Genomic DNA, 16,665 nt, shown 5'->3' with positions numbered 1-16,665 from the left:
TCGAGCGATGATACAAAGGGATCATCCCATCGACCAAATTCTGGGTGACATTAGCAAGGGAGTAACTACTCGATCTCGATTAGTTAATTTTTGTGAGCATTACTCCTTTGTCTCTTCTATTGAGCCTTTCAGGGTAGAAGAGGCCTTGCTAGATCCGGACTGGGTGTTGGCCATGCAAGAGGAGTTAAACAACTTCAAGCGCAATGAAGTTTGGACACTGGTGCCTCGTCCAAAGCAAAATGTTGTGGGAACCAAGTGGGTGTTCCGCAACAAACAGGACGAGCACGGGGTGGTGACGAGGAACAAGGCTCGACTTGTGGCAAAAGGTTATGCCCAAGTCGCAGGTTTGGATTTCGAGGAGACCTTTGCTCCTGTGGCTAGGCTAGAGTCAATTCGAATCTTGCTAGCATATGCCGCTCACCATTCTTTCAGGTTGTACCAAATGGATGTGAAGAGCGCTTTCCTCAACGGGCCAATCAAGGAGGAGGTGTACGTGGAGCAACCCCCTGGCTTCGAGGATGAACGGTACCCCGACCATGTGTGTAAGCTCTCTAAGGCGCTCTATGGACTTAAGCAAGCCCCAAGAGCATGGTATGAATGCCTTAGAGATTTCTTAATTGCTAATGCTTTCAAGGTTGGGAAAGCCGATCCAACTCTTTTTACTAAGACTTGTAATGGTGATCTGTTTGTGTGCCAAATTCATGTCGATGACATAATATTTGGTTCTACTAACCAAAAGTCTTGTGAAGAGTTTAGCAGGGTGATGACGCAGAAATTCGAGATGTCGATGATGGGCGAGTTGAACTACTTCCTTGGGTTCCAAGTGAAGCAACTCAAGGACGGCACCTTCATCTCCCAAACGAAGTACACGCAAGATCTGCTAAAGCGGTTTGGGATGAAGGACGCCAAGCCCGCAAAGACTCCGATGGGGACCGACGGACACACCGACCTCAACAAAGGAGGTAAGTCCGTTGATCAAAAAGCATACCGGTCAATGATAGGTTCTTTGCTTTACTTATGTGCTAGTAGACCGGATATTATGCTTAGCGTATGCATGTGTGCTAGATTTCAATCCGATCCTAAGGAGTGTCACTTAGTGGCGGTGAAGCGAATTCTTAGATATTTGGTTGCTACGCCTTGCTTCGGGCTCTGGTATCCAAAAGGGTCTACCTTTGACTTAGTTGGATACTCAGACTCCGACTATGCTGGATGTAAGGTCGATAGGAAGAGTACATCGGGGACGTGCCAATTCTTAGGAAGGTCCCTGGTGTCATGGAACTCTAAGAAACAAACTTCCGTTACCCTATCCACCGCTGAGGCCGAGTATGTTGCCGTAGGACAGTGTTGCGCGCAACTACTTTGGATGAGGCAAACCCTCAGGGACTTTGGCTACAATCTGAGCAAAGTCCCACTCCTATGTGATAATGAGAGTGCTATCCGCATGGCGGAAAATCCTGTTGAACACAGCCGCACAAAGCACATAGACATCCGGCATCACTTTTTGAGAGACCACCAGCAAAAGGGAGATATCGAAGTGTTTCATGTTAGCACCGAGAACCAGCTAGCCGATATCTTCACTAAGCCTCTCGATGAGAAGACCTTTTGCAGGTTGCGTAGTGAGCTAAATGTCTTAGATTCGCGGAACCTGGATTGAATTGTAGCATACATGTAGTTATGCTTTTGATCATGTTCCTTTTTGCATTATGTTGCTTATTATGGTGCTCAAGTTGTACAAACACTCCCTGGACCTCACAAGTCCGTTGCACAGTGATGCACATGTGTAGGGGGAGATGTGTTACAACTTGACCCTTTGAGACTAACCATGTGCTTGAGTTTGATAATTTAGTCTCGAAGGAGGATTGAAAGGGAAAAGGTGGACTTGGACCATGAAAGACTTCCACTGCACTCCGATGAGAGGGTAACTAATTCCAAGTTCATCTCATGAAATCTTATTGCCATTTGCTCTTAATTGAAGACTTTGGTGAGGCAATGGGGTTAACAGGCCAAGATTGATCCCGTTTTGGTGCTTGATGCCAAAGGGGGAGAAAATAAAGGCCAAAGCGATAAATGGATCAGCTACCACTTGAGAGATTTTGAAAATAGTAGAATAGAGTTTTTGTTGTGTCAAAAGCTTTTATTGTCTCTCTTGTCACTCTTGTCAAAAGTTGGTTTCTTGTGGGGAGAAGTGTTGATTATGGGAAAAAGGGGGAGTTTTTGAAATCTTTGATCAATCTCTTTTGGAATGACTCTCTTTATACTTCAACATGTGTGTTTGACTTAGAGATAGAGATTTGAGTTTGATTTGCAAAAACAAACCAAGTGGTGGCAAAGGATGATCCATATATGCCAAAATTGAATCAAAACCAATTTGAGTTTTTATTTGAAGTGATTTTGCACTTGTTCCACTTGCTTTATGTTGTGTTGGCATAAATCACCAAAAAGGGGGAGATTGAAAGGGAAATGTGCCCTTGGGCCATTTCTATGTATTTTGGTGATTGAGTACCAACACATGTGCTTAATTGGGAATTTATGTACATGGATGAACAAGGTGAAAATCATGAAGTAAAGGTATGTTTCTAAGCCTTAGTACATTGGTTTTAAGTACTAATATATTTGTCTAAGTGTTAGAAACAGAAAGAAGAAGAATAGAGAAAAGGAGAAGGGACTTGGCTGTGTGCTGCCAAGACCCAGCTCGGTCTGGAGCACCGGACTGTCCGGTGTGCACCGGACAGTGTCCGGTGCGCCAGGCTGGCGCGACTCGAACTGGCCGCTCTCGGGAAATTGGCCGGCGGCGTACGGCTAAAATTCACCGGACTGTCCGGTGTGCACCGGACTGTCCGGTGAGCCAACGGTCGGCCAGGGCCAACGGTCGGCCGCGCAATCCGCGCGGGACACGTGGCCGAGCCAACGGTCGGAAGACGGCACCGGACTGTCCGGTGTGCACCGGACATGTCCGGTGCGCCAACAGCGCCAGATCTGCCAACGGTCTGCAACGGTCGTCTTCGCCGTTTAAGGAAACAAATCGGGCACCGGACAGTGTCCGGTGTGCACCGGACTGTCCGGTGCCCCCGACGACAGAAGGCAAGGATGGCCTTCCTGATTTGCTCTCAACGGCTCCTAGCTGCCTTGGGGCTATAAAAGGAGCCCCTAGGCGCATGGAGGAGATACACAAGCAACCTTTGAGCATTCTTGATCATCCACACTAAGTCTCTGCGCATTCGTTTGTGTTTCTAAGTGTTTCGAGCTCTGTTCTAAGTGAGAACTCTGAGATAGTCTTGTGAGCTTGATTCTTGGCCGTGTGTGTGCGCTTTTGCTGTGGATTTGTGTGTGTTGCTTCCCTCCCTTACTCTGTGTTTCATTTGTGATCATATACTTGTAAGGGCAAGAGACTCCAATTTGTGGAGATTCCTTGCAAACGGGATAGTGAAAGGAAAACAAAACACCGTGGTATTCAAGTGGGTCTGTGGACCGCTTGAGAGGGGTTGATTGCAACCCTCGTCCGTTGGGACGCCACAACGTGGAGTAGGCAAGCGTTGGTCTTGGCCGAACCACGGGATAAAATCACTGTGTCACTCTGTGCTTGATTCTCTTGTGGTACTGTGTTTTGTTGAGATTGTTGAGACTTCACCTTAGCCACTTGGCAATAATCGTGCTAACACCTAATCAAGTTTTGTGGCTATAAGTTTGAAGTTTTTACAGGATCACCTATTCACCCCCCCCCCCCCCCCTCTAGGTGCTCTCAGAAGTGCTTGCGTGTGCCAGAAGAGCAGTTGCCAGTGGAAGGTCTTGAAGTCCAGGAGGACTTGACCTACGTTGAGAAGCCAGTGCAAATCCTTGAGGTTGCAGACAGAGTCACCCGAAGGAAGACCATCAGAATGTGCAAAGTCCAATGGAATCATCACTCAGAGGAAGAAGCAACCTGGGAGCGTGAAGATGATCTGATGGCTAAATACCCTGAGCTCTTTGCTAGCCAACCCTGAATCTCGAGGGCGAGATTCTTTTAAGGGGGATAGGTTTGTAATGCCCTGAATTTGGGGGTAGAATTTTTTCTTCTTTTCTCTCACCAAATTCGGGCGTTACTCTCTTTTCTCTTTCCCCGTTTGCTCCTTCTTCCCAATTTCAAACCAGTATAACGGCAGGTGTCCGTGTCATGTATAAACCAAAACCTAAGTGTCATGGGTGTTGCATCATGCCGAAGCACATTCCTTTGTCTGATGTTGAGTGTTCGTCTCGTTCCGTTCCGGATTTCGATTCGCGATTTGTTGGGGACTTGTTCTCAAATGCTAAGAATTAAGAACAAGGCAACATAGAAAATGTTAAGTGTAAAAGTCCTTCGTCCTTCATAACATTATATCCCTTTGGGACATAAAGCATCTTGGACGAAGGTTACGAAGGACGTACCTTCGTAAGCATGACAACGAGGAACGAAGCATTCATATAAATCATGAGATATGAAAATACTTAAATGTTATCATAGAATCATCTCCATTTTTATTATTATAAACGAATGTAAATGATTTCAAATTACAAATGTACCTTCGGTCTTGAAGAACACAAGTGTGATGCGAAGGCAAAAATGACAGGTTCGTGTGAACAGTACGGGGGTACTGTTCATCTATTTATAGACACAGGACGCAGCCTGTGACGAATTACAATTATGCCCTTTACAAAAGTTTACAACATTATCTTAGACCTCTATGGATAAAAAGGTCATTCTATCTTTATGTCGGTTTGTAACGCCGAAGCTCTATAAAAAGGAACCTTCGGCCATTTCCTGGGGACGATTTCAACCGAAGCTGCTTCTTCGCGCAAGACCTTCGGCGCAACGAAGCATGGCCCCAACAGTAGCCCCTTTCGCGGCGCTAGATCGTTTTTCGTAACGAGCTTGAACCGTGAAAAAATCCTCTCAAGCTTCGGGAAGCCGAAGGTCCAAAAAACACCTTCCCTGAGCTCGTTGCCGAGAAACGATTCATTTCCCGAGATCGTGTCGGTCCCACCTTGCAGAGTCACTGTTTGGTCTTTGCGGTCCACTGCGCAGCAAGTACAAGTTACTGCCCGCCTGGTGTAAAAACCCTGCCGCTTCGCCTTCTTACCTGCAGCACTATATAAACAGACGAGTAGGTGTGAAGTTACCACAGCATTTACTGCTATTTGCACTGTTTTGCTGCCAAAATTTTTAACCATCACCGAAGCTTGTTTGTCAGGTTTGAACGAAGCTCCATCTTGAAGCCTGCTTCGGATAAAAAAGTATTAAAGTTTCACAAGTTCATAATTAAATGGCCAGAGTTCGCTCTACAGCTAGGGTTGAGCGTGAGGGGGACGAAACTGAAGCTTCGGAGACTGTGCCCATCTCCGAAGCGATGCAGCGCTCCGGACTGGTGACTGCGGAAGAAATGCCTGCTGTCGAAGCAAACCCGACAGCTGCCGAAGGAGAAGGGAACATTGAAGAAACCGACTCCGAAGATGACTACCGTATTGCCATGCCCAGCAAACCCAGCCACCTAGACTTCGGAAAATCGACTGTTTCAAAGGTTGATCTCGCCAAGATGGTGAAAGCAGGTTTTTTCAGTGAAGATCAGAAGAAGCTACTTCGCTTCGGAGGAGAAGAGACCACCCCGAAGCCAGAGAAGGACGAGGTTGTCATCTTCAAAAGCTTTTTAAAGGCTGGGTTAAGATTCCCTGTTCACGAGATTGTTGCGGAGATATTGAAGAGGTTTGGCATCTACCTTCACCAGTTAACTCCTAACGCTATCGTTAGGCTTAGCGTTTATATTTGGGCCCTCCGAAGCCAAGCAGTGGAGCCTTTTGCTGACAGTTTCTGTCGAGTTCATGAATTGCATTATCAAACAAAGGCCCGAAAAGATGGGCTTCATGAAAACTTCGGTTGCTACAATTTTGCCTACCGGAAAACCGCAAAGTTTCCTGTAATTAGCTACCGAAGCAAATGGTCGGCAGGCTGGAAATCAGAATGGTTCTATGTCAAGGTTGATGAGGACAAGGAGAAGCTTGTGCAAAGTCCACTCGAGCTAACTTTCGGAGAAACCCGACCCCACTGCAACATGACACCAGAGGGTCAAACTCAACGGGCAATGGATGAATTCAGAATCATTGCAGATCATATTGGTACCAGGGATCTGGTTCAAGAATTCTTAGCATTCAAAGTCTTCCCTACTCTGAAAAAATGGGAAATGCCAAAGTTAAAGGGGGAGAAGAAGGAAGGGGATCTTGTCCGGCTTCCTTACCACTTCAAATTCAAGAAATATTTTAAGAAGCCCTGCCAAGAGTGGCTGGACACAGTTGAGGTGATGTGTAATGAAATTCTTGGAAATTATTCGAAAAAAGAAGATCAACTGATGACAGCAGCCTTCGGCACCCGTCCGAAGCGAAGGCTGAACCGAGTGCTTGATGCACTGGACTTCGAATATCCTGACTATGCGCAGCTGAACAAGGATGTTGAGGGCCAGAGAAGAAAAAGAACGGCCGAAGCTTTAAACAAGGATGAAGAACAACCACCAAAAAAGAAGAAAATTGTCAAGAGAAAAATATCATCTCCAAAGCGAAAACTATCCGAAGAAGAGGGGACCCCCACACCACCTTCTACCAGCGACGTGGAGGAAATTCTAAAGGTAATGACTGAACCCATGCCCACGAAGCTAAGTCCATTAGGGCCTCGACTGACGAAGCTTTTTCAAAAGGTGGCGGAGCCGGAAAAAACGAAGATAACCAAAGCAAAAAGGCAAAGAATTATTGCCGTAACAGAAGTTATTGACAAGACGCCACCGAGAGCATCAATTCAGAAAACAGCAGCTACTGAAGACACAACAAACGTCGAAGTCGCACCTTCGGAGGTCGCGGCTACCGAAGCCGCTACAGCCGAAGATGTGAACTTAGAGACTACCATTGAGAATATCGACAAAATTTTAGAAGTCATGGCTGCAGAAGAAGCTGCCGCTGCTGCTAAAAAAGTCATGGCCGCAGTGCCTGAGAAGGGGAAAGAAATAGCCGAAGTCGCTTCGGACGACGAAGCCTACACATTTCAAAATTTAATTGGGCAAAAACTTTCGGAGGACGAAATAGAAGAGCTAAAAGACTATGCCAAATCTTGCGGATACAGGCCAGGAGCTCTTCTATTCGGAGGTGTGGACGATGAAAAATTAGGCTGCATTCGAGACCAAACCGGAGCTAAGGTCATCGGTACTCTGTCAAAGAGTATCGGTTTTCCGAAGCTAGAGACAGATATCAGCCGCTACCGACGACAGCATATCGTCGGCAGCTTATTTTATTCCAATTTCAAGGTAAACAATCTTTTCTCTGTTCCTTATTGCTTTGGATAATGAAAATGTTACTAACGAAAACTGTTTTTGTGCAGAGCATGCTACTGAGCAAAGCTCTGAAGATGCAGCAGGATTTGGAGGACAAAAAACACGAAGCTATAATTGGAAATTTAGAGAGCAAAATAAAAGAACAATCAGCCATCATCGAAAAGAAAGACTTCGAACTTCAATCAACCGAAGGCTTGCTGGCAGAGACCGAAGCTAAAATATCAGAATTGAATTCGAAGCTTATCGGTCAATCAAAACAGTTTGAACAAGAAAAACTAGAGCTTAATTCTAAACTTGAAGCCGAAGTCCAAGCCAACTCAAATTTGAAGAAATCATTAACAAGCCTTCAGGATAAATGTTTGAATTTTAGCAACAATTGTATCCAACAACTAAAGAAGATCTTTTACTCAGTTGGAGCCAGCAGCGGGAAATTTACCCCTTCGGATGAAGATTTACCAAAAGCCTTCGATCATATCGAAGCTGAAATTGAAGAACTTGACGAAGTTATAGCTGGGCACGGTGACTTCTGTGCCTGGGTAGCTTCTCGGGGTACTGCTGCAGCATTCCTGAAGGCTGGCTGCGAGCATGGAAAGATCGTCAACAGGCCCAACTTCACCCTGTCTCCATCAATCCTGGACGATATACCTGACCTCGCCCGAAGTATCTCAAATAGATTTATAAAAATGATATGGACAAAAGGCGGGCGGGAGAAGGCTGGAGACGAAGCTCGAAGTCATCTTGAACCAGTAAGAAATCCTTCTTTGTACTTACCTTCTCCTTCATACTTGATTTTTACTCTGGATACCTGGATTCATGTAGGATGACGAAGCTGAAGATGATTAAAGAATATGCCGCCGAAGCGGAAGCCTGAAGAAGATTAGTAGTAGTAGGCTAGAAAATACTGAGAAAAATTTGTAACAACTTGTTGTAAATACAATTAAACCGTTCTCAAGGAACTTTGTACATACCTTGTAATATATCCTTACCCTTTTATCAAGACGCTTTGATGTGGACGAAATCAATATTTTGAGCCGAAGGCGAAAAAAAACACCTTCCCTTCTTTTCGTACACAACGAAGCATTAAAGACTGCTTCTTCTTTCTGCGGAAGCTTTGCTTTTTTGTACAAAACATAAAAGACTACTTCTTCTTTCTGTCGAAGCTTTGCTTTTTTGTACAAAACATAAAAGACTACTTCTTCTTTCTGCCGAAGCTTTTCTTTTTTGTACAAAACATAAAAGACTACTTCTTCTTTCTGCCGAAGCTTTTCTTTTTTGTACAAAACATAAAAGACTACTTCTTCTTTCTGCCGAAGCTTTTCTTTTTTGTCCACTCCAAAACATAAAAGAATACTTCTCCTTTTTGCCGAAGCAACCACTTAGTAACACAGATGCCATGAATGAATGCTTATGAATGCAAATGCTATGATGTAATGTGTTGTGCGAATGAATGTCCAAAACATATAACCGAAGTCACACTCAACCATTATTTCCTTGGAATCAACCACACATCAGCTCTGCATTCCCTTAGGAACGACTTTGGAGCTTCCTCGTCTTTTACTTAGACGGTATAAACTCTGCATTCCCTTAGGAACGACTTTGGAGTTTCTTCGCCTTTTACTTAGGCGGTATAAACTCTGCATTCCCTTAGGAACGACTTTGGAGTTTCTTCGCCTTTTACTTAGGCGGTACCAGCGTTGACTTTTCGCTGAGAGCTCTGCATCCCCTTAGGGACGTCTTTGGAGCTTCTTCTCTTTTTTCTTTTTCAGTTTCTGCACTCGATGGTGCGTTCTCAGCTGTTACATTTACATTTTTTGGGGGATTTTGCTCTTATAAGACTAAAAAAGGAAATTACACATGATGGCCCCATTAAAAACCTTTCTCCCCCTTCGGAAAGGAAAAGGGTGCCATGAAAAAGAAAAGAAAAAACATAAAAATTTACATCATGTTATACATAGTATCGCCGAAGCTCATCCGCATTCCAAGACCTTGGAATTTCGTTGCCATCCATGTCCTTCAATCTGTACGATCCAGGCCTTGACGAAGATACTACTAAGAATGGTCCTTCCCATTTCAACTGTAGCTTACCCACTGTATCTGGGTTAGCCACTCTCCGAAGCACCAAGTGTCCCGGCTCAATATTTTTTAGCCGGACTTTTCTATCTCGCCATTTAACTGTTTCAGCCTGATATTTATTGATATTCTCCACGGCCTGAAGCCTGATCCCTTCTAAAGCATCCTTTTCCACAAGGCAAGCATCTTCGGGACCTGATTCTGCCGAAGCTACTACTCTTATTGATCCAGCTTTGGCTTCTTCCGGGGTTATTGCTTCGTCTCCGAATAATAACTTGAATGGGGTAAAGCCTGTAGACCTTGATGCTGTTGTATTGTGGCTCCAGACCACTTTGGTTAACTGGTCTGGCCACTTTCCCCTGGGTTGATTGAAGATTAGCTTCATTATTCCTGTCATTATAATGCCGTTGGCCCTTTCAACAAGCCCATTCGACTCCGGATGCCTGACTGATGCAAAATGGATCTTCGTTCCAATTTGATCACAAAAGTTTCTGAAAGCTTCGGAGTCGAACTGCGTTCCATTGTCTACAGTGATGGCCTTCGGTACTCCGAAGCGACAGACAATGTTCTGCCAGAAAAACTTTTGAACAGTGGCCGAAGTTATTGTAGCTAATGGCTTCGCCTCAATCCATTTGGAAAAATACTCCACAGCTACTACAACATATTTTAGATTCCCTTGGGCCGGTGGTAATGGACCCAACAAGTCAAGGCCCCATCTTTGCAATGGCCAGATGGGTTGTATCAGCTGTGTCAAGGACGAAGGTTGCTTTTGATCTCTTGCACATTTTTGACAACCTTCGCACTTTTGGACTAACTCCGCTGCATCCAAAGCTGCCTTCGGCCAATAAAAACCTTGGCGGAACACTTTTCCAAGTAACGGCCTGGATCCGATGTGGGATCCACACAGGCCTGCATGTATCTCTTTCATCAACTCTATACCTTCGGCTCTAGATAAGCACTTGAGCAGCGGAGCGCAAACTCCATGTTTGTATAATTCCCCTTCTATCATAACATACGGACGAGCTCTTGCCTCTACTCTTTTATTGTAAGCTTCGTCATCTGAAAGGAACTTACCCTGAAGGTAAGAGATTATTTCAGTTCTCCAATCTTCGCTGTAAACAGGAGATATGTTGAGGACTGCTCTTTCAAGGAGCTCCACTGAAGGTGCCTTTATTGTTTCGAAGAACACATCCGAAGGTAACGGCAGCCCCTGTGCCGCAGACTTAGCTAGCAAATCAGCATGCTCATTTTGTCCTCGAGGGATATTCTTGACAGAGAATCCTTCGAAGGATGCTTCGATCCTTCGGACCGTATCTAGATATTTTTCAAGCTTCGGATCTTTAGCCTTGCAACTTTTGTCAACATGACCCGAAACCACCTGGGAATCAGTTTTAAGAATTGCCCTTCTGATTCCCATTGCCTTTAATTTCCGAAGGCCCAGAAGCAGGGCTTCGTACTCAGCAATATTGTTTGTGCAGCTGAAATCAAGTCTTGCTGCATAACAAGTTTTGACCTTGGATGGTGAAACCAACACAGCAGCTGCACCTGCTCCGAAGATTCCCCAAGATCCATCACAAAATACTGTCCACACTTCGGCATCTTTATTTGCTTCTTCATCCTGAGCCCCTGGCGTCCAGTCGGCAATGAAATCTGCCAATGCTTGAGACTGGATCGAAGATCTATGCACATAATCAATGTAAAATTCGTTGAGCTCTGCAGCCCATTTCCCAATCCGTCCAGTAGCTTCTCTATTTCTCATTATATCCTTCAACGGCTGCGAAGAAGGAACAATGATATTGTATGCCTGAAAATAATGCCGAAGCTTCCTGGAAGCCATTAAAACGGCATATAATACCTTCTCCAGCTCTGTATAATTTTTCTTTGAGACACTAAGGACCTCAGATACAAAATACACTGGAACTTGCTTCTTGAGCTGGCCATCAAGCTTCTCCTGGACAAGTGCCGCACTTACTGCTGAGTGCGAAGCTGCCACATATAGCAACAGAGGAGCCCCTGGCGTTGGTGGAGTTAATGTTGTGAGATCTATCAAGTATTGCTTCAACTCTTCGAAGGCTTTTTGTTGACTTGGGCCCCATTGAAAGACTTCGGCTGACTTCAGCACCTCGAAAAATGGTAAGTTTCTTTCTGCTGATCTGGATATAAATCTGTTGAGAGATGCCAGCCTTCCTGTCAATCTTTGGGCCCCTTTTCTTGTAGTTGGTGGCTCCATTCGAAGTATAGCTTCGATTTTATTTGGATTAGCTTCGATTCCCTTTGTTGAAACCAAGCATCCAAGAAATTTACCCTTCTTTACTCCGAAGACACATTTCTCTGGATTCAGCTTCAAACCAGCTTGTCTGAAGCTGGCGAAGGTCTCCTGCAGATCAGCAATATGATTTTCCTGCTTCGTGCTTTTGACGATAATGTCATCAACATAGGTCAACACATTTCTGCCTATTTGAGACTGAAGAACCTTCGCAGTCATTCTGCTGAAACTTCCTCCAGCGTTTTTGAGCCCTTCAGGCATCCGAAGATAGCAATATGTGCCACTTGGAGTTATGAAGCTAGTTTTCGGCTCATCTTCCTTTTTCATCCAGATTTGATGATATCCTGAGTAACAGTCCAAGAGACTCATGAGCTCTGAAGAAGCTGCTGCATCGACTAGAGAGTCTATCCTTGGCAACGGGAATTCGTCCTTCGGACAAGCCTTGTTGAGATCTGTGAAATCGATACACATTCTCCACTTGCCATTGGCCTTCTTCACCATAACAGTGTTAGCTAGCCACTCTGGATACTTCACTTCTCTGATAACTCCTGCACTGAGGAGTCTTTTTACTTCATTGCGAGCCCCTTCAACCTTGTCATCAGACATTTTCCGAAGCCTCTGCTTTCGGGGTCTGAAGGATGGGTCAACATTGAGCGAATGTTCAATAACATCCCGATTTACTCCACAGAGATCATTAGCCGACCATGCAAAAACATCTTTGTTGTTGAATAAAAACCTTATCAAGGTTTTCTCCTGGTCTTCAGATAATTGCGAGCCCAACAGCACCTTCTGCTCTGCTATGTCCTCACACAATAGCATGGGCTTCGGCTGATCTGCTGAAGCTGCCTTCTCCCTTCTGAATTTGTACTGTTCACAAGCTTCGGCTCCATCTATATTATGGATTGCTTTGGAGTCAGTCCAGTTACCTTCGGCCCTTCTTGCGGCTTCCTGACTTCCATGGATAGCAATGGGTCCCTGTTCCGAAGGTATCTTCATGCAAAGATAAGCAGGATGAAGGATTGCTTCGAAGGCATTAAGAGTACCACGACCAACAATTGCATTATAAGGATATTCCATGTCAACAATGTCAAACACAACTTGCTCAGTTCTAGTGTTGTTGATGAATCCGAAGGTCACTGACATGGTGATCTTGCCCAATGCTACAATCTGTCTTCCTCCGAAGCCACAGAGAGGGTGTGTAGCATCATGAATCTTATCTTCTGGCTCTTGCATTTGTCTGAAGGCTTTAGCAAATATGATGTCAGCTGCACTGCCTGTGTCAACCAAGACATTGTGGACCAGAAATCCTTTGATAACACAAGAGATAACCATGGCATCGTTGTGTGGGTAATCTTTGAGCTGAAGGTCCTCTTGGGAGAAGGTAATAGGAATGTGAGACCATCTTGTCTTGATGAAGGGTCCTTGCACCCCAACATGCTGTACCCTCCTCTGTGCTTCCTTCTTCTGTTTCTTGTTAGCTGGCTCTGAGGACGAGCCACCTGTGATCGGTAGCACCAGCTTCGGGTCCGAAGCAGCTCCAGCTTGGTTGTTGAACGAAGCCATCAGCTCAAAAAGTGGAAGTGAGTTCACCGGAGGTGGGCGCCAATGTTGGGGACTTGTTCTCAAATGCTAAGAATTAAGAACAAGGCAACATAGAAAATGTTAAGTGTAAAAGTCCTTCGTCCTTCATAACATTATATCCCTTTGGGACATAAAGCATCTTGGACGAAGGTTACGAAGGACGTACCTTCGTAAGCATGACAACGAGGAACGAAGCATTCATATAAATCATGAGATATGAAAATACTTAAATGTTATCATAGAATCATCTCCATTTTTATTATTATAAACGAATGTAAATGATTTCAAATTACAAATGTACCTTCGGTCTTGAAGAACACAAGTGTGATGCGAAGGCAAAAATGACAGGTTCGTGTGAACAGTACGGGGGTACTGTTCATCTATTTATAGACACAGGACGCAGCCTGTGACGAATTACAATTATGCCCTTTACAAAAGTTTACAACATTATCTTAGACCTCTATGGATAAAAAGGTCATTCTATCTTTATGTCGGTTTGTAACGCCGAAGCTCTATAAAAAGGAACCTTCGGCCATTTCCTGGGGACGATTTCAACCGAAGCTGCTTCTTCGCGCAAGACCTTCGGCGCAACGAAGCATGGCCCCAACACGATTTAATTCTGTTTAGTGGTCCGCGCTTGTCGTGGGTTTTCGATCCGCGAAGTGGCCCGGCCCAACCTAGTCCGGCCCGCCCCGGCCTGCGCGCCCCTGGCGCTCAAACCCCCCCCCCCCCCCCCCATGCGCCCCCCTCCCCTCTCTCCCTCTCATTTGGATCTCCCGCGCAAACAACCTCTCCTCTCCTTCTTCCACCTCTCTCTCCCCGTGGTGCCCTAGGATTTGGAGACGGCGATCACCGGATTTTGGACCCCGAGGTGAGCTCCCATCCCCTCCCCTTCTCCTCTCTCTCTCCCTCTCCCTCCTCTTCTTCCCCCCGCGCGCGCCCTCCCTCTTCCCCCTGCCCGCGCGCGACCGCGTCCCCTCCCCCCGCGGCGGCGCTCGCCCGCCCGCCCCTGCCCGGCCCCGCGTGGCGGCGCCCGCCCTCCCCTGGCCCTCGGCGGCGTTCGCCCCCCCCCCCCCCGCTCGGCCCCTCCCCGCGGCGGCGCTCGGACCGCCCGCTCGGCCCCCCGCTTGGCCCCTCCCCGCGGCGGCGCTCGGACCGCCCGCTCGGCCCCCCCGCTCGGCCCCTCCCCCTCCCTCCCCGGCGGCGCTCGCCCGCCCCTGCTCGCCCGTCGGCGGCGCTCCCCTTCCCCCCCCCCCCCCCGCGCGCGGCGGCGCTCGCCCGCCCTCCCCGGTCCCGCGCGGCGGCGCTCGGCCCCTCCCCCGGCCCCGCGCGGCGCTCGCCCGCCCTCCCCGGTCCCGCGCGGCGGCGCTCGGCCCCTCCCCCGGCCCCGCGCGGCGCTCGTCCGCCCGCCCCTCCCCGCGGCGGCGTCCGCCCGTCCCGGCCCCGTGGCGGCGCCCGCCCGCCCCCGCTCCTCCCCTGCTCGCGCGCAGCGCGGCCCCGGCGTGGCCCGGCGCGGCCCCGGTGGCCCCTGCTCGCCGGCGCGACCCCGGCGCGGCCTCCGGCCCCCGGCGTGTCCCCGGTGCGGCCCCTGGCCGGTTCAACCGCCCCCCTGGCCGGTTCAACCGCCCTGGCCCCAGCTCGGCCGCCCGTTCCCCCGTCCCGGCCTCGCCCGACCGTATCTTCGCTCGCCCGCGCTCGCGGTGATTACTCGTTAATTAGCGTGTTGCGTCGCGCGGCACGCGACGGATTTGTCTAAATTCAGATTCTATCTTGTGTTGCGTCGTGCGCTTCGTCGCGCGACGATCCATTTTTGTTTCAGGTTGTTTAAGGTGTAACGCCGCGTGTGTATTCACGCGACGTTCCACTTTGGACTCAGTTTAGCCGACGTATGCCGTCGTGCGCTTCGTCGCGCGACGCTTAACGTCTCCTCTTAACCAAGGCGAAGTGTCTCGCTGCGTGCTCGGTCGCGCGACGAGTCGTTAACTTCTTAATTTGTTTTAGAGAGCTTTGTCGCGCGTCTCGTCGCGCGACCATCCTTTTATTTATCTCCACCTGCTTATAATAATTAGACATGAAACATGACTTTACTTTACGCTAAACATAGTGTCTACATTAAATTTCCTTCCATTAAGCGAGTGGTTAGTTTATAATCATGTAACGTGATCGTTTCTCGACTGTCTTTTCCTCTTTCTCTCTTAAGCGTACTCGCGAACCCGCGTGGAACGTCTGTTTACTTATTGCATTCTATTGTATGGCGTACTGTTCTTTTGTATTAAATGTGTGGATGTATGTATGTTTGCAATCGCATAGAGAACGATCCGGTTGAAGAGCCCGAGGAACTCGCAGGAGAAGCCCCTGAGCAGCAGTCGGTTGGTGGAGGCAAGTGTCCCTTGACCTATCTCTGTCCTATTCATTATTTAATTCACCTCCCGCCTTACACATTTATGCCTAAGGATTGACTAGCTTTTGTTAACCATGTCCTTGTTCACCTATTTGGGTTGGATTATTACTGTTTAGCTTTATGCTATTGCTCAAACTCTAATCAATGAACATGATGAGATTATCTATGATACGCTGTTTTCCCTTCTCTTATTATGATGTATGCTTGTGGTCTTCAAGGGGGCTCGAGCGGTTTCTCGAGTGCCTCTCCGTAAGGACCTATTCTATGGATGACCGCCCGGGAAAACAGTGCAACCATAAGGGTGGAATGGGATGCCCTTAGCTGAGTAATTAGAGGATCCGGGGTGTAGTTCACTTAGCCGTCGTGCCGTCAATGGGGCTCGGTGTATGCGGCTCGCTCTGCCAAGTTTGGGTTCGCCCCTTGGGGAGGAGTGCGGTGCATTTAGGAAACCTAACGGGTGGCTACAGCCCCGCGGAATCTTTGTAAAGGCTACGTAGTGATGCCCTGCTAGGCCACCTAGGTAGTGGTCAATGGGGAGTAGCTCTCTCCGGGCAGAATGGGAATCACGGCTTGTGGGTAAAGTGCACAACCTCTGCAGAGTGTTTGAAAACTGATATATCAGCCGTGCTCACGGTTATGAGCGGCCAAGGGAGCTCCAGTGATTAGTGGTACTTGATCGGAGATACTTTGGTACAGGTGGTTGTGAGATCGATGGTTTTGGTTATGACTATGATGCTGGTAAGTGGTACTCTTTCCGTTCGGAAAGGAGTACGTTTGGGTTAATAACTTGGGTTAATGCTAAAACTTGGCTTTTCTACTAGTAAGTAATAATCTGACCAACTAAAAGCAACTGCTTGACTTATCCCCACATAAAGCTAGTCCACTACAGCCAAACAGGATACTTGCTGAGTATGTTGATGTGTACTCACCCTTGCTCTACACACCAAACCCCCCCCCACCCCCAGGTTGTCAGCATTGCAACCACTGCTCAGGCGAAGATGAAGCTATGGAAGGAGACTTCCAGG

At 47.4% G+C, this 16,665-nt stretch overlaps 1 pseudogene; it reads right to left on the bottom strand.

The window, feature by feature from the left end:
• LOC118473252 (uncharacterized) overlaps positions 1-16,665 on the bottom strand; it is a 53,167-nt pseudogene that overhangs the window by 24,848 nt on the left and 11,654 nt on the right.

This window comes from Zea mays, chromosome 1 (genome assembly GCF_902167145.1).
Source record: "Zea mays cultivar B73 chromosome 1, Zm-B73-REFERENCE-NAM-5.0, whole genome shotgun sequence".
NCBI lineage: Eukaryota > Viridiplantae > Streptophyta > Magnoliopsida > Poales > Poaceae > Zea > Zea mays.
The sequence above is the reverse complement of the archived record's forward strand: the minus strand, read 5'-3'. Positions and strand labels throughout refer to the sequence as shown.